The following is a 19,079-nucleotide window of genomic DNA, read 5'->3' on the forward strand; positions in this document are numbered from 1 at the left end:
TGATTGCGGGTGAGATGTGCAGCAAAGAGGAGAGAGATCTCAGATGATTGTATCTGATGATCTCAAGTTAGCAAAAACAGTGTGCCAGAGCAATGCCCAGAAGCAGAGGAATGCCAGGGTGGGAGAGGCATAACCAGAATAAAAAAGGAAGTGGTCATTCCTCTATATAAGTCATATATAGACATCAGTTGTAGCATCGTGTCCAACTCCATGGACTTTACCTCCTATAGGATACAGACCATATCTTTTGAGTTCTGCTTATCCTGTGGGGAGGAGGAAGATGGGGGGGGGGCACTTTCTCTCTTTCTTCACACCCCACTACTGGGGAAATACTTTCTTCTTAGTTAATGTAACCCCCTTCTCATGGCACTCCCTATAGAAGACAAGGGTCTACCTTCAGATGCTGCAGAGTAGGGGAAAAATGGTCACAAATCCAAATCCGAATTCTCCAGTGGCGAAACAGCTAAAAGCTGCAAGACCCAAGGGGCTCACACTCACGGGGCAGATTTTCAAAGGGGTACGCGCGTAACCCCCGAAAAGCTGCCCCTTCCACCCCCTGCGCGCGCCGAGCCTATGTTGCGTAGGCTCGGCGGCGCGCGCAAGCTCCGGGACGCGCGTAAGTCCCGGGGCTTTCCTGGGGGGGGGGGGGGCGTGTTGGGCGTGTTGCGGCCGGCGCATCATCGGGGGGCATTCCAGGGGGCGTGGCCTCGGCCTCCAGACCAGCCCTTGGACCGGGACATGGCGCGCCGGCAGCCAGCCTGCGCGCGCAAATTACGCCTGCCTTGGGCAGGCGTAACTTTTGAAATAAAGGTAAGGGGGGGAATTAGTTAGGGGCAGGGGGCAGATAAGTTAGGGGAAGGAAAGGGAAGGTGGGGGGGTGCCAGAAAGAAAGTTCCCTCCGAGGCCGCTCCGATTTCGGAGCGGCCTCGGAGGAAACGGAGGCAGGCTGCACAGCTCGGCGCGCGCAGGCTGACAATTTTGCGCAGCCTTGCGTGCGCCGACCCCGGATTTTAAAAGATAAGCACGGCTGCGCGCGTATCTATTAAAATCCTGCGTATTCTTGTTTACGCCGGGTGCGCATTTTAAAATCTGCCCCCCAGTCTCCCAAAATAAAGTCTTCTTGCAATGGGTGTTATTCCGAAACAAAATAACTTTTACCGAAGTGAAAAGTAAAAGGGTTCCAGTTTTAAAAATACAAATTCTCATGTCACTTGAGTTAGCTAGTAGGAAACTGGGCCCTCCTTTTGTTCCTAATGGGGTTCTTTCTCCCTTAGAAACCCTTCTGGAGCTTGGAAAGTTTAGCCAAATACCTGGTTGGGGTCTTCAGCCTCCCAGGCACATGGTCCTGCCTCTGAGAGGTCCGTACAGCTGCCAGAACACTGCAGACAATAGGGACCCCTCCAGATATCCTCAAACTACTTACAAACATAAAATATGTCAGCAGATTAAGATCCTACAGCCTACGTAGTCTGTCCCTCCAAAGTAACTGCTCAGAGAAAACGACACCTCTCCCAGTGGGAAGGAAAAGCAAAGCATGCCCTATCCCTTCCTGGAGCTGGAAGAGCCACTGTGCTTGCCGCAGTCTCCTCCTCCATCGACAGCTCCTCCCAGCGACTCGTGGAGTCACCCTTTCAGAATTTGGACGCTGGCTCACTCTGTAGGGGTTGGACCCTGTCACTCACCAAACGACTACACACCCACAGCTAGAAGTTTCCACATGTTAACCCGTAGAGAGGGGATCTCGTCAGCCTTACAGGACGATTCTCTCTCAGATAATAGCTTTCAGCCTTTTCTGACCCTGGCTTGATTTTCCATCTTGGCCTTCTCTCTTTTTCTGCTCTCTGCCTTTTTCTTTTGTTTTTCTCTTTCTCTGTGGTGACCTCCTTACCTTTTCTTTCCTATTTCACTTTTGTCTCCTCATTATTTCTCTTTCCTTCAGCAGTGGAGATTTAATATTTTCTCTTCTTTTTCTGTCCTTTTTTTTACACTTTTTCCTTCTCTTCCTATTCTTCCTCCCTGTTCTGCTTTCACTGTTTCCTCCTCCTCTCTCTTGCATTCCCTTTTTCCTACATTACCACCCCCGATTCCTTTCTCCTCCTCCTCTCACCTGCCAATCCAGGGCCCTGTCCTCCTCCATCTCCTGCTATCCTTGGTTCTCTATCTCCCCTCTCACTGCTTTTTCTTCCTCCTCTCCCACCCTTGTTCTTTCCTCCTCCATCTTGCTCCCCCTTCTCTCCCCCAAATCTTAATCTCTCCCCTCTCTCCTATTGCTTGCCCTTGTGAGGTGGACTAAAATATTCAGTAACTCAGCACGTGTAATGTTCACTTAAAGGCTGTTAATAAAGTTGTTAGTAACAGTCATGGGACACTAGGGGCGCTCTGAAGAAATAATAATGAAGTTTGCTGTTCTTCTTTAGATGATGTAGATGAGTCTTTGGGACAGTGCTTACCCGTACCTGAATAAACTGTCTATAATGTGATGTTGTCAGAAGTTTGAACTTCAGACATATCTGACTGCTTCAGAGCCATTTCCAGCCTGTGTTATGCGCCATGGTGCATCAAAATGGTGAAACTCAACCCTCCTGCAGGTCTCGACTTTGCTTATCTGGCATCCTGTCCTGGCTGTCACCAGCAGTTTGCCGGGCACAGCATGGGAAACCAAGCTGCATGAGGTGATACAAGTGTGCATGCTTCAAATCATTTGTCTTCCAGGCTGAGGGAGATAGGAAGAGGTATGAATGAGAAGGTCCTGAAAAGTAAGAGGAGTATTTCATTCCCAAGCACAATATAATTGATGAGAGGGCATGGTTCCGCCAATGATCTCAGTTTGAGAAGGAACTGGCTGGAATCTCTCTTTAGGCAGCTGTGTGAGCTTGCCGAGCACTGTAACTTTGGAGTCACTAAAGAGGAGCAAATCTGGGATAGGCTGGTGAATGGAATTCAGTACAAATTTATGTCACTGAAGCTGCAAATGCAGAAGGATGTGATGCTGTCCGCAGCCATAGAGACGAGTAGGCACTATGAACTGGTTAAAGCACAGAACTGCGCTCCAAGTACACAGAGCGTAGAGGAGGGGTTACGTGACAAAAATACACCTCAAAGCTGGGGCCCTTATGATCCCAGAGAAAGCTGCAGTATCAAGGAAGCACCCAGAGACCATACGGCTAGAGAAAAATTAGAAAATGTGCAAGATATTGTGGAGACTATCTGTCCACCAATGTATGCCCAGCCTTAGGCAGAAAATGTAATAATGGCCAGAAAGTGGGCTACTTTGCAAAAGTGTTCTGCGCTAAGCAGGCGCAAGAATTAATCATACTTGTAAGTGAGGTACCTTGGTTTCTGGGCTCTGTGACACAAAAAAGAAGCCAATGACAAGCTGACCGTGAAACAATTAGTATTAGATTAGGAACCAGCATGAAACAAGACCCTGTACCTTGCAGGTATTCCAGTGAAATTCTAATTGGATTCTGGAGCAGACACCTATCATAATAGCAACAGCTTCTTGAATGTCTACGTAAGACACCTTTCTTCAAGCCAGTTAACTAGATGCTCACAAGTCCAGGGGGTGTAGTACCCACAAAAAGTCAGTTCATAGCATGTACTCACCTCGACACCTGTGATGGACCCCTGGAAAATTCTTTCCCAATGGTGGCAGTGGTTTCTGCAGGCAAAAATCTACTGAGCAGACAAGCAGGGGTGGCAGTAGGACTAATTCAACCTGTCGAAGTAATAAGCATCTCCAGTGAGATGGGACTTTTAAAGGGGGAGCTAGTCAAAACTGTCTTAAAAAAGGGAACAGAGCTTTGCAGTATAGCAATCCGAAATTCACATCCCAATACCAAAGCTTCAGGCAGAGCTTAAATAAATGACTGGCATGATTGAAAAAGTAACTGAACAAACTGAATGATGTGCACCTATGGTTCCAGTGACCAAATGAAATGGGAGGATCTCCCTATGTATGGACCGGATAAAACTTAATAAAACTTTCAAAAGGGAGAAATTCAACCTACCCACACAAGAACAGAGAATGGTAGAAGCTGTATTCTTTGTACTTGTTGCAGCCAATGGATTTTGGTAGAGGCTGTTAGATAGGGAGTATGCCAAGCTGACCAAATTTATAATGACTTGGGGACGTTAATGTTGCCAAAGAATTTCATATGGCGTGACTTCAGTCCCTGAGATATTCCAGTGCAAGATGGCCGAGCTTCTTGAAGGCCAGGATAGCATATTACCTTATATGGATGAGGTGTTAGTCTATCGGACCATACCCGAGGAGAATTATTATTTATTAAATTTGATATACTGCATGTAAAAAAGCAAATTAACCAACTGCTGACTGTAAAAAGAACTTAAGAAAATAATGGCCTCAGGATTGAAATTAAACAAAGAAATATGCCAGTTCAGACAGCCTCAAATGGAATTCCTAGGACAACTCATTGGAAAGGAAATGACCTTGAACCTTAAAAGGGTGAAAGCAATTACAAACATGGAGACTCCTCAAAATCCTAAGGATCTCATCTAATTCCTTGGAGTGATGGGGGGAAACCTACTGCAGGTTTTTTCAGCTGCTCAATCCTTGTATTCACGCTTGAATCATGGACATGGATGAATATGGGACCAGCCTCAGCAAGCATCTTTCAAAGCTGTGAAACAAATAGTATATGAAGCTTCCATATTGTCCTCCTTCAAACCTAACCTGCCAATGGTGGCGAGTGCTGCTGTAAGCAGCTATGGCAAAAGAGGAGTCTTGCCTTGAGAACACAACAAAATGTTCAAGCCGGTAGCATTCTGTTCTCGCAATTTTACAGAGAAAGAGAGGCAATACATCCAAATAGTTCAAGCATTGGTGCTGAGTGGATTTGACTATGATGGCCTTCCTTTTGCAACTTTGAGGGCTCTGCTTCTAGCGCTGGAAGCATACATTGTGTGTAGTTTACGCTTCCAGCGTAGCTGTGACAGAGGCTACGCTAGAGCATGCCAGGAGCATTAAGTGTATATGCCACTCCCGGCAGGGATTTCATTGGCTTGGGGGGGGGGGGGGTTAGACATACTCAGTGCTTCAAAAACGGACTTTCTTATTAAAACGCCGGAAAACAATAACATCTCCTCAAACCCTCCAAGCCAACCTGCAAACTTCTCACATAAGAGACCTAGGAGTTATCATCGACAACCGTCTCAACCTAAAACCATTCATCAACCAAACGACCAAGGATTGCTTTCACAAGTTACATATCCTTAAAAGAATTAGGCCACTCTTCCACTCCCAGGACTTTAGAACAATTTTACAAGCAATAATCTTTTCCAAGTTAGATTATTGTAATTCTATTCTACTAGGTCTCCCTGCTTCCCATACCAAACCTCTACAGATGGTGCAGAATACAGCTGCCAGAATTCTGACTAACTCCAGGAGATTCGACCACATCTCCCCAATCCTGAAAGCCCTTCATTGGCTACCTATTCACGACAGAATTATGTACAAGTCCATCACCATCATTTACAAAGTCATCCATCAACACGCCCCGCTAAACTTACAAATTCCTTTCAAAAAACACACCTCCGCCAGACCCATTAGGGAGTGTTATAAAGAATCACTGCATGTTCCACACGCAAAAACCTTTCAACACAAATCCCTCAAAGAAAGAGCGCTCTCAACAGCAGGACCACTTTTATGGAACTCCATCCCAGCTGAACTGCACCAGGAAGCCTGCCTACCGACTTTCAGGAAAAGGCTGAAAACCTGGCTTTTTAAAAAAGCCAACCAAGACACAGACTGACCCCTGCCACCGTCATCACAAACACATTGTTATCAATGGGTTTAAACACCAACACTCTGTCATCAACCTCATTCATGACTTCATTTCTTCCACATTGGAATTAATTTTGCATCTCTGTAAATAATCGTTGTATATAATTTGCTGTCAATCAATCTCTCTTTTCTTCTTTTTCCTCTGCTCCCAATTGTGTACCTCCCTGTTTTATTGTAACTGCAATTTCTCCACCAATTATAGTTGCTCGAGTTCTCTGTATAATGCACACCCTGTTAAATGTAAACCAGTTTGATGTGACCCTTGTCTTGAAAGCCGGTATAGAAAAATAGTAAATAAATAAATAAAATACGACACCCATATGTTAAGAGTGGAGAGGGGAGAAGAGGAGAGGGACTAGGGGCAGCAGTAGTTTTTTTTTGTGATTATTTTGAGGAAGGGGCTGGGGGTGGGGGTTACCACTCACCGACCACACGCAATTTTTAATGAATTTGAAAGGGGATTGAGGGTTGGTGGTGAATGGCCCAACAGGGCATTATATACAGTTAGTGAAGAAAGTTCAAAAATGGCCATAGGCACTTTAACATTTCTTCTTTTATCCTGCATTCACAGTGCTGCTTACCCGGATATCTTTTGAAGATATCTGGAATAGTAGCAAATTATCCAGCCACATGAGGCCGGATAACTTCGTCAAATTTCAGTTATATCTGGCTAAGGCCTGGATTTACCATTCTATCGCAGAATGGTGAAACCAGCGAAAACGGGCGGGGGGGGGGGGGCGGGCCTGCGAAAGCCGGCAGCCTTCACACCACTGCGGTGTTTTCGCTACCGGCTTTCACACCCAATAGCGCCATCATGAAAGGTGACGCTATTGGGCGCGCTACTGGCGACATTAAAATTGTTTACCTTATCGCTGCCAGCGAAGACACCACCGAGTCCGCCTCCTCGCCGCACCGACTCCTCCCCTCGCCACCCCGACTCCGCCGCAGCATGCTATCGCACGCGATAAGCATTTGAAAATGACCCCCTAAGTTAGCTGGATAACTAAATCCCACCCAGAAATGCCCCCGAAACACCTCTTTTTTTTTTTATCCACTAAATTATAGCCAGATAATGACCTATCTATAATTTAGTTGGATAAGTGGCTGAATATATCTCATTTGCCATTTAGAGTGATAACTTGTGAGATATCCATCTAAATGGCATTTGAATATTGACCTCATAGACTCAAGAGTAACATTAGAAAATGTTTCTTCACAGAAAGGGTGATGGATGCATCATGAATGGAATGGCCTTCCACTGGAAGTCCTGGAAGCAGAATCAACAACAGAATTCAAGAAGACATGAGATAAGCACAGAGGGATCTTTAATTGCAAAGTAGAGAAAGCTTGAATGCTATGGCATTCAAATGGAAGCAAATTGGGCAGACTGGATGGGTCTTACAATTATTATCCTCCAGCATATTATTCTCTGTTTCTATGTCCTTCTGTACTTGTAGGGAACCAAAAATAGACTTTGTGGATGTTCTTTGCAATATGTACTGTATACTGTGAGCTGTCTTGCGTGCCTGATGTTTTGTCCATCTCTGCACTGTTTTATCTGCACATGTGTTAGGCACCAAGGTCCCACAGTGTACATAGGAGAAGCAGGAGAAGGCAGAGCCTACTGGGGTCTGGAAGGAGAAGGCAGATCTGCCTGCCACTGATCCTGTTTGGCAGAAGGAAGAGGAGAGCGGCAGTGCCTCAGGCTATGTCCTCTCGGGGCTTGATTGGCTCTTTGACCCGCACAGAGTGACGAGTGCTGTGTGGTTCAAAGCACTAGTTAGGCCTCATATGGCAGAGGAGTACGTGGTCCGAGGCCCCACTGCTCTCTCTCCCTCCTCCTGCTGGCCCGAGTTAGTGGCGGTGAGAAAGGTATTGGCCGGGGGAATTAACTGAGGAGGAGTTGTGAGGAGTATCTGGGAGGATGAGAAGAACGAAGAGCGTCTGGGGTGGGGTTTGTAAGGAGGCTTTGGGAGGAGAGGAAATCCGGTTGGGGTTGTGTCAGGAGGGTTGGGAGGAGGAGGCGGCTCTGTTGGGGAATGAAAGCACAGGGTAGGGTCTGTGGGGATGAGGAGGAGCTGAAGGATGAGAGAGGAAATTGCTAGGGGGTGCTGGGTGCTGAGAGAGGGGCTTGGCTTGGGGATGTATATGAGGGAGAAGTGTATGCCTGAAATGGATTGCAGGAGAGGCGGAGCTGCTGTACTGGTCTCCGAATTTACAGTTCAGTCATCTAAGTGCTATACCACACTGCTAATTCCTGAGCTTCAGTGCAAGCCTGCGTGCTCCTACCGCACGGCCAAGAATTTTTCATGTCAGCAGCATTAAGGAAACCTTTTCTTCAACTAGACAAACTCCTCCCTGTTCTGTGCTTCTCCACAGGCTCTCATTGATAAGTGTTGATTAGTGAGAATTTATTCCAGCTCTGTGTGGGTGGGCTGGGACAGGAGTCACCTTTATTTATTTATTTATTTATTTATGTTCCTGCCGTTACGGTGTTAGTCTCTCTGCTGCCGATGGAGAAGATGAGGGTGATGAGACCTTCACGGTATGTGATGTACTTAATGGAAGCAATGGCAGGGTGGGTAGAGGAAGACCAGCAAATACTTGTACACGTCCACAGTGCCCTCTGCAACTATGGGTGTATTTTTCTTTAAGAATAAAATAACTTTAAAAAAAAAAATTGGCGGGAGTGGGCGGGAGTTGGTGGATAGGTGGTGGATGGAAAAGCAGTTGGCCCAAGATGAGACCATTCATGCATCTTTTCAATAGTTGTATTTACTTAGATATTGTGTGCTACAGCCTTCTTGGCTGTTTCTGATAGTTCTGACAGTATATCCGGCTGTGGTGGTGGTGGGGGCTTTCCTCTTGTTTTTAGGGGGAGGGAGAAGTGAGCGTGTGCTTGCACTGTTAGCTTTTGTTATATAGGCTTCCTAGTCATGCTGTTGGACGGTTTCTGTGAATTAACTCGTAATGTGTCCTTTGTTAAACTGTGTATTTATCATGCATTTAAATATACATCTTCAAGAGAAATCTTTGAAGGGGAAAAAACTGTGAGTTTATGAAAACCCATAAGATACAATTAATAATATTAAGGCGATAAACTTAAACACTCAAAAACAGGCCACAGTTGTTAAGGAAGCCAATGCCACTGTTAAATGGGAAATGACATATCAGAAGTATACCAGAAAAGAGAGACTAAGTAATTCTATTTAGGAGAGAACAATGATAAAATTGTTCGCTCTGGTGACAGAGGCCTTGGAACCTGGGATTGTCCTTCCTGCCTGATCTTATTGCTCTGGTCTTTTCATCACATTCCTCTTCAGGATAAACTTTGGACACCTCGACACTGTGCTATTCCCATGGTGATGGAGGGGAGACTTTTACGGTTTGGGAAACAAATAAACATGGGGGTAAATAGTTGATGCAGTGCTTACTACCCTTAATCACTAAGTCCAATAAATTTGATGCAACTCCAATTTTGCTGTCTGCTTTCACGGCAACGGTAAAGGGAAATTGGATTCAAACAGCTTCCGAGGGCCCTGACTTTTACGGTCTGGTAAACTGATAAGCATGGGCGTAACCTGCACAGTGCAGCAGATAATGGCATAAGCTTGCTGGGCAAACTGGGTGGATCATGTGGTCCTTTTCTGCAGTCATTTCTATGTTTCTATGTTCTTCCTGTGTGGTGGTGTGTTTTTGTTTTATTTTTTACAGGAATCTTCCACTTCTTCCTTTGGGCTTCCAGTTCAGTGAAGATCTGGTGCCAGGAATCTTTGTTCACAAATAGCAAGGGATTTTTTTTTTCCCTCCTACTTTGTATCGCCTCCTGATTTACTTCAGTCCAGTCATTGCATTCCCTCAAGGACTCTGCAATCATGTACTCAGTATATTCAACCACTAGGTGTCGCCATTGTACGATAACTGTGACTTTCCCATCCCCATGGGCTGTGAATGCTGCCTCTGCAGCTTCAGCCAACCCAGGAACTGAACTTCGGGTCCCTCTGTACAGCAAAACACTGTCGCTGTGCCACCGGGCTGATGTTTCATCCAACTTTTGATAAGTCTAGGAGATGCCACTCATGATTTGCTGGATGAGGCAAAATTTATATAGCATACAGAAGCTCCAGGAGTAGGAAATGCCTAGCCCAGCCAGTAGCAGAAAAGCCCACCTGTATGTATCACAATGCTTTAATCCAAAAAGGTATTTATAAATGCCCAATGTGCATTTATACTTTAAACAAAGTCTCTGTAATCTGATAAGCAGAAAAGATACCATGATCTGTTTTTGCCATACTGCAAATATATATAGTCCTGGATCTAGCCTGTGTGTTTAAGCAGGCTCCATTTTTTTGCTATGTTTGTCAATGAATTTTCAGAGTTACTGGAGCTCTAGATGAAGATTTTGTTTAAAGTACAAACATGCAATGGGTAAGCTGTGGGTCTTATCAATAACTTTTTTTGCATGAACAGTTCCATATCTGCCTCATCAGTTGAGGTACTGTAGCCACACAACTGGAAACATCGCACATCATTGAGTTTTAAATAACGATTTTCTGCACCTATTGACAAGTGTTTCCTAGGTCTTGCAATGCAGGAAAATGCTCCTAAACATTTATATATCTTTCTAGCTGGCTCAAACTCCTTGCGACAGTACTATGCACCACCATGCTGGAGATAAAGATTCATATCCTGGAACTGACTTCTGTTCATCAGGGAAGCAGCAACTGGGTACCCTGCCGGAGCCTGCATTCACGATCCCAGGGAGGAAGGGATCCCAGCAATTGCACAACAGTGACACCTGCAGGTGGGGTTGGGCGGTTGCACATACATACTGTGGTGGCTGGGTTATCAGGGGAGCGAAAAGCTTCAGGTTACAGTGAATAAAAGCTCATGGCACAGTAGCCCAAGTTGGAGCAGGTTCCCGCCAGAAGCCCAGAGGAGCAAGAAAAACCTGCCTGCTATGAAAATAAATAAATAAATAAAAAGTTCCCCTGTGTTTTAAGGGGGGGGGGGGGGGGGGTTGAAATAGCCATATTGGTGCTGGAGAAAACCCGAGTGTTTTCGGGTTTTATCTGAGATTGAACAATTGGTACTGCATGAAAGTAAGTCTTCAAAAGGAAAGCAAAGAGAGGAAGGGGAAAATAAAGCATGACAAAGTAGACAGCTGGATCGATTTTTCTTGGTTATTTTATTTAATTCTGTGTTATCACATGAGAAACTTTTACAAACTGAGCTTGAAAGCTCATGCTTTAATAATTTGATTAGTCTATAAGATGCCACTCGACTCCTGTCATATTTTATTTTTTTACAAACTAACTTAGGGACTGCGTGGGTCATTAGGTGCGCGGATTTAAATACAAATGCTTTGAAACTTCAGGAATAACTTACACGGGCTGCCCTGGTGGCTGAGGTACAGGAGCTGTTCTTCACTGTTCAGAAGGTCCCTCGGTCAGGTTTGCCTGGGGCTATGGATGATTCCCAGGCAGCACTGGCAGCCTCAGGAGGAGCAGGAAAGTCTTGCTCATTCGCTAAGGGTGACACCTGCTGGCCAGATTCAGGGCGCTGGAAGGAGACCCAGTGCATGGCCCCCAGCGCAGAACATTCACGGCAGTGACCGTGATGGTGGGTGGGGGGAGTAGGAGCTATAAAATGGGGCAACGGTCCCTGGGTAGTTGTAAAGGAAGGCTCATGATTACCCCGCTGAGCTGGAGATACAAACCAGAAGGTGGAAACTGCCAGGTCAAAAAAGAAAAGAATGAATTTGCATAAGACCCAAGACCTGTTTTCATAAGAAAGCATTGGAAATATACGCAGTGAAGTTCCTTCCTCCTTTTAAAGGAGAGAGATTATAAGAAATTTCTGAATTGGCACTTGCATCTGGTGAGGAAAACCATTATGGCTTCCTTTTTCCTGCCCTTTATTTTTTTGTTGACTGTGTGTTATGAGACCCAATTTTTCAGTGAAAGCGACTGCCTCAGCTGTTAGCTCAAAAGAGCACCATAACAACCGAAGCCTATGAAAGAACACACCCACTGGCACATGCATAGATATTGTGACTGACAAAGAGCAACACAAAATAAAGTAGATTTTTATTTGTTCTGAAATTGCAATAGAAAAGAGCTGAGCTGGTCATGATGGTGCTTGCTGGTTAAGCCACTGCACAGTCAGCTTGGCAACCAGATTTGTTCAGAATGGCAGAGTCGAAGCCTCAGGCAAACAGGCAGAGACGCTCAAGGTCCGAACACGCAATTTACTGGAGTCCATAGTAGCAGACAGAATGGATGCTCTGGAAACGGGTGTACTGCAAGTTAAGAACATAAGAACATAAGAAATTGCCATGCTGGGTCAGACCAAGGGTCCATCAAGCCCAGCATCCTGTTTCCAACAGAGGCCAAACCAGGACACAACCTGGCAATTACCCAAACACCTTGAAGATCCCATGCTACTGATGCACTGATGCAATTAATAGCAGTGGCTATTCCCTAAGTAAACTTGATTAATAGAGTTAATGGACTTCTCTTCCAAGAACTTATCCAAACCTTTTTTGAATCCAGCTACACTAACTGCACTAACCACATCCTCTGGCAACAAATTCCAGAGATTTATTGTGTGTTGAGTGAAAAAGAATTTTCTCCGATTAGTCTTAAATGTGCTACTTGCTAACTTCATGGAATGCCCCCTAGTCCTTCTATTATTCGAAAGTGTAAATAACCGAGTCACATCTACTCGTTCAAGACCTCTCTTGATCTTAAAGACCTCTATGATATCCCCCCTCAGCCGTCTCTTCTCCAAGCTGAAAAACCCTAACCTCTTCAGCCTTTCCTCATAGGGGAGCTGTTCCATCATCAGCAGGGTTTTGGTGGAAGTCTTGAGGATTGCTGGGGCATTGAAAAGGTGTGGCCACACAGGCTATGGCCCAACCAACTCTGAAGCCTCCGGATGTCCTCTGAATTTGCATATAACTGAGGCAGAGTGCCTACAGATTTCTCTCACGCATATTCATTAGGGATATCCTGAAAACCCGTCTGGTTTTCGGCCCTCAAAGACCGGAATCGCCACCCCTGTTCTAGATTAATATAAACAGGACAAGATAGGTGGCCACCTGGGGAAAACTAGTGGGCAGATATTCATAAAAAGCTAAACCTAAATTTAGGAACCTAAAATAGGAACCAATTTTCAGCTGAAAATTCACAAAACCTTAAGAGCCTGTAATTTAGGGACCTAAATTTAGGTCTATTCATTTACCTAGATTTAGGATGCCTAACTTTGTTTCCCTGCCCTAACTCTGCTCCAGTAGCCACCCCCTTTTTAGGCCTCTAAATTTAGGGTCCTCATGAATGCAGGATCATAAATTTAGGCACAGCCCTAGAAAATTTTCTAAAGGGCCAATTCAGGAGCCTAACTCTCAGATATTTATTAGGGTTTGCACCTTTTGCTTAGCCTCAAGCTGAGCTATGATCTGTAGTCCCTAATGACCCCTGACAGACACTTGCTCTTCCCACACCAGACACACAACTTAGCTATTGGAATAACTGCTTAAACACTGCTCTCTCACTGTCTGTGACAGAAAATCATAAATAGCTGATACTTGGTGTTAGCATGCTATTGAATCTTGATACTATAGCTATCTGCTGCTTGTCCCTGCATATCAAATTGTAATGTACTGGTTATCCTTCTAGCTATTGGCCAATTTCCACTTTAATCACATTGGAGAAAATTCTTGAGAAAGTTATTTTTTCGCAGGTTACCATCTTCTTGGAAACTCACAATATATTGCAAACTGAAAAATGTAGGTTTCATAACAAACATAGGACCCAATTCACAGAGACAGTAAATTTCATAGCCGCACGCGGGCGCCATGTTCACACACTTGTCAGCCTGCGCCCAGGGATAGGGTCACGTTTTCTCTCACCCCACATGCAGTTACACACACTCTCTCTCCCCACATGCAATCATACATGCTCGCTCTCTCTCCCCCTCCCTCACACATGCAATCATACATGCTCGCTCTCTCCCTCACTCATGCAATCATACATGCTCGCTCTCTCCCTCACACATGCAATCATACATGCTCGCTCTCTCTCTCACTCATGCAATCATACATGCTCGCTCTCTCTCTCCCTCACTCATGCAATCATACATGTAAATTTCATAGCCGCACGCGGGCGCCATGTTCACACACTTGTCAGCCTGCGCCCAGGGATAGGGTCACGTTTTCTCTCACCCCACATGCAGTTACACACACTCTCTCTCCCCACATGCAATCATACATGCTCGCTCTCTCTCCCCCTCCCTCACACATGCAATCATACATGCTCGCTCTCTCCCTCACTCATGCAATCATACATGTTCGCTCTCTCCCTCACACATGCAATCATACATGCTCGCTCTCTCTCCCCCTCCCTCACACATGCAATCATACATGCTCGCTCTCTCTCTCTCACTCATGCAATCATACATGCTCACTCTCTCTCTCCCTCACTCATGCAATCATACATGCTCGTTCTCACTCTCCCTCACACATGCAATCATACATGCTCACTCTCTCTCTCCCTCACTCATGCAATCATACATGCTCGCTCTCTCTCCCTCACACATGCAATCATACATGCTCACTCTCTCTCCCTCACACATTCAATCATACATGCTCGCTCTCTCTCTCCCTCACTCATGCAATCATATATGCTCACTCTCTCCCTCACTCATGCAATCATACATGCTCGCTCTCTCCCTCACATGCAATCATACATGCTCGCTCTCTCTCTCCCTCACTCATGCAATCATACATGCTCGCTCTCTCCCTCACTCATGCAATCATACATGTTCGCTCTCTCCCTCACACATGCAATCATACATGCTCGCTCTCTCTCCCCCTCCCTCACACATGCAATCATACATGCTCGCTCTCTCTCTCTCACTCATGCAATCATACATGCTCACTCTCTCTCTCCCTCACTCATGCAATCATACATGCTCGTTCTCACTCTCCCTCACTCATGCAATCATACATGCTCGCTCTCTCTCCCTCACACATGCAATCATACATGCTCACTCTCTCTCCCTCACACATTCAATCATACATGCTCGCTCTCTCTCTCCCTCACTCATGCAATCATATATGCTCACTCTCTCCCTCACTCATGCAATCATACATGCTCGTTCTCTCCCTCACTCATGCAATCATACATGCTCGCTCTCTCCCTCACATGCAATCATACATGCTCTCTCTCTCTCTCCCTCACTCATGCAATCATACATGCTCACTCTCTCCCTCATACATGCTCACTCTCTCCCTCACAAATGCAATCATACATGCTCGCTCTCTCCCTCACACATGCAATCATACATGCTCGCTCTCTCTCTCCCTCACTCATGCAATCATACATGCTCGCTCTCTCTCCCTCACACATGCAATCACACACACTCTCTCTCTCCCTCACTCATGCAATCATACATGCTCGCTCTCTCTCCCTCACACATGCAATCATACATGCTCACTCTCTCTCCCTCACACATGCAATCATACATGCTCGCTCTCTCTCTCCCTCACTCATGCAATCATGCATGCTCACTCTCTCCCTCACACATGCAATCATACATGCTCACTCTCTCCCTCACACATGCAATCATACATGCTCGCTCTCTCTCTCCCTCACACATGCAATCATACATGCTCGCTCTCTCTCTCCCTCACTCATGCAATCATACATGCTCACTCTCTCTCCCTCACACATGCAATCACACACACACTCTCTCTCTCCCTCACTCATGCAGTCATACATGCTCGCTCTCTCTCCCTCACACATGCAATCATACATGCTCACTCTCTCTCCCTCACACATGCAATCATACATGCTCACTCTCTCCCTCACACATGCAATCATACATGCTCGCTCTCTCTCTCCCTCACTCATGCAATCATACATGCTCGCTCTCTCCCTCACACATGCAATCATACATGCTCACTCTCTCTCTCCCTCACTCATGCAATCATACATGCTCGCTCTCTCTCCCTCACACATGCAATCATACATGCTCGCTCTCTCTCTCCCTCACACAATCAATCATACATGCTCGCTCTCTCTCCCTCACACATGCAATCATACATGCTCGCTCTCTCTCTCCCTCACTCATGCAATCATACATGCTCGCTCTCTCTCCCTCACACATGCAATCATACATGCTCGCTCTCTCTCTCCCTCACACATGCAATCATACATGCTCGTTCTCTCTCTCCCACATACAATCACACACTCTGTCTTCCACATTCAATCACCCTTGTGCGCACAGCGGTAGGTGCTGGATGGCCCGTGAGAAGAACATGATCATTGGTCACATGTGGGGTGAAATGGAACTTTGGGCTCCCCCCCATGGCAATACCTAGTTCATTCGCTCCCTCCCTCCCCACAATAATCCTTGGTCCATTCACTCCTTCCATCGTACCCCCTATGGCAATCCCCAGTCCATTTTATCATCTCCTCCTCCTCCCTCCATGGCAATCCATGGTCCATTCACCCCTCCTCCTCCTCCACATAGCAATCCCCAGTCCATTTACTCCTTCCCTCCTCCCCTCCCCCCCATGGCGATCCATGGTTCATTCACCCCTCTTCTTCTTCCTCCACCCCATTGTGATCCCCAATCCATCTACCCCTCCTCCTCCTCCCCCCCCCCCCCCCCCAATGGCAATCCTCCGGTGCATTCACTCTTTCTCCTCCTCCACTCCATGGCGATACCCGGTCTGTTTACCTCTCCTCCCCTCCCATTCATTACCTGTAACCCCATAACATTCACTCACTCGCTGCTATCCTAAAACAGCAGGAGGATGATGGAGAATTGTAGCTACTCGGGTGCATCCTCCTCCTTCCCCGCGAGGTCACGGTGTAGTGCTTTGAATCAGGCCCTGGCAGGGGAGTTGGAAGGATGCGCCTGAGCAGCTGCAACTCCCGTTCTCCTCCTTCTGTTTTTGGATAGCAGCGGGTGAGTTAAGGAATCAGGAAGGAGTGAGGGGGAGAAGCTGGCCTACTGCCACCAATTTTTTTTATTCTGACAGTCCCTGGCCTTTTTCATGTTGCTTCAGTTGTGTCTTCAGCCCGCGGGCACATCCTCACTGCGCTGCCACAGTTATGCGCGAGATGCAGCAACGCAGCTGCTGCATGCCACTAAGCAATACTCTGGCGCGCCACAAGTTGCTGACCCCTGCCGTAATTCCTTGTAAACTGGGCTTCCTTCTTTCTGTTTTACGGACCTACAAGTATTACAAACCTCTGCGGCTCCACTGATACTTGGGGTTTACTTTGGGAACATGTTTCTCCCATGTTGAACACTTTGCACTGGCTTCTAGTGCCTGAAAGGATCAAATTTAAGATCCTAGTTTTAGTTTTTAAGTCCATCAAGATGCCTGCCCTTCCTATTTACTTAAAATTTTTCAGTTTTATACTCCTACTTGTCAGTTGAGGTCAGTGGACAAATGCTTATTGGACCATCTATTAAGTGTGCTTGCTTGTCTGACATATTCCCATGCAGTATCAGTGATGGGTCCTGTCCTGTGGAACTTTCTTCCTGAGGCATTGAGCATGATAAAAGATTTTGCTGTTTTTCATAAACAGCTTAAGGCATTGATGTTCCAAGAAGCTTTTACTTGTTTGGTATTATTGCAGGCTTGTACTATATAGAGTGTTTTTGTATTGATGTTTGTTTCATTATTGTTATTATTATCATTATTATTATTATTTGATTTTATTTGTATACATTCTGGCTTGATTGATGTTTTTAGTTAACCGCTGTATTGTAATCTGCCTAGAAGAGCTGGCTTTGTTAGGTAGAAAATAAGCATTTTTCCCTAAATAAATAAATACACTGCCCACCCAAGGTACTGTAACTGTTATTGCTGCCCTGTTCTAAATATGGGCCTATGTAACAAGAGTTTTCTGATGTGATGAGATCATGGACCTCTTTTTGCACATGTTAAGACTATAAATGCAATCCTCAGACTCCTGTAACACAGTGTGAACTCTTTGGCTGGAAAAGTGTGTATCAAATAAGTGATGATGATGATGATACCTGAAAAGAAAAAAAACTCATCCTGCAATTATGGAGTGACTGTGCTGAGTGCCCCGTGGTGGGCAAAGGCTTAGGAAGTCAAAAACATACAGCTTGACCAGGCTTAACGCCATCACATTGGGCCCTTGACTTGACTGCACAGTCCCATCTGCTCATGTTAACACCGTCACAAGAATTTCTGCTAGGCATTCTCTTATCCTACAGCAAGGCTACATTAAAATACAAGATGATTCTTTCTGAAGCCATCACCACTAGACAAGGCAGATCAGAATAAGATATATTCAAGTCACTCTGACAGAGTAACCAGAAAAGAGTATCACAACAAGCTCTTGTTTAGATTCTAAAGGGCGTGGTGGTGGCAGTCAGAAATTATTATTATTACACATAAAGAAATTAATATGCTATTGAATATAATGTTGTTTGGGGGGACTTAGCTTTTCTACTTGTATTTCTTTGCTCATGTGGAGGGCAATTTTCAAAGCATTTTCCCGAATAAACTGAGTTTTACCCGGGTAAATTCACCTGGCCAAAAATTGCCCTTCCTTAGTCGGGCTAGCAACACGCGCAGGGTTCACGGAGTGCATATTTTTCGCTGGCTTAAAAAGAGACATTCCCAGGGCTGCACTGAGATCGACAGGGAGGAAAACGGTACATGGATAGTCAGTTTTGTAAAGCACGTGGGCTATTTTGCTTCCGCACAAGTAACAGGCTCAAAGGCACACGGGTGAGTTTACCACACATACCTTATGTTGGCTCATTTTCAAACAGAAACTATCCGAGTTTGAAGTTATCTGCAAGTACGTGTGATAAAAGCCTCCACATGCTTTGAAACTATGTGTGGCTATTGAAAAATTGCTACCTGAAAGTTTTTTTTCTTTTCCTGTGCAAATGCCAGGGGAACTGGTATGGCGCTGCCACTATGTACGCACGTGGGATTGTTGTCATGACCAATATCAATACATTCACTTGGCAAATATTCTTGGTTGGCAGGTGGAGGAAGAGTTCACATATCATGTGAGAAAATGATTTATTGGGATTTGTTTTTCCATGCTATGAACCTAAAGAAGGTTCCAACTTTGGAACCAAAATGTAGGCTTTGCTTGCGGATTGGGGATACTCCTTGATGAATTTTGGAGAGTCTAGCTCCCCGTTCATTATCTGATGGTGTTGGCTCCTGAGAGGATCATACATAGCTTTTGCCTTCTACTGCAAT

At 45.5% G+C, this 19,079-nt stretch overlaps 1 protein-coding gene across 3 annotated transcripts in view; it reads left to right on the plus strand.

The window, feature by feature from the left end:
* PALM2-AKAP2 (PALM2-AKAP2 fusion) overlaps window positions 1–19,079 on the plus strand; it is a 583,545-nt gene that overhangs the window by 211,757 nt on the left and 352,709 nt on the right. The window lies entirely within an intron of this gene.

Source organism: Rhinatrema bivittatum, chromosome 1 (genome assembly GCF_901001135.1).
Source record: "Rhinatrema bivittatum chromosome 1, aRhiBiv1.1, whole genome shotgun sequence".
NCBI lineage: Eukaryota > Metazoa > Chordata > Amphibia > Gymnophiona > Rhinatrematidae > Rhinatrema > Rhinatrema bivittatum.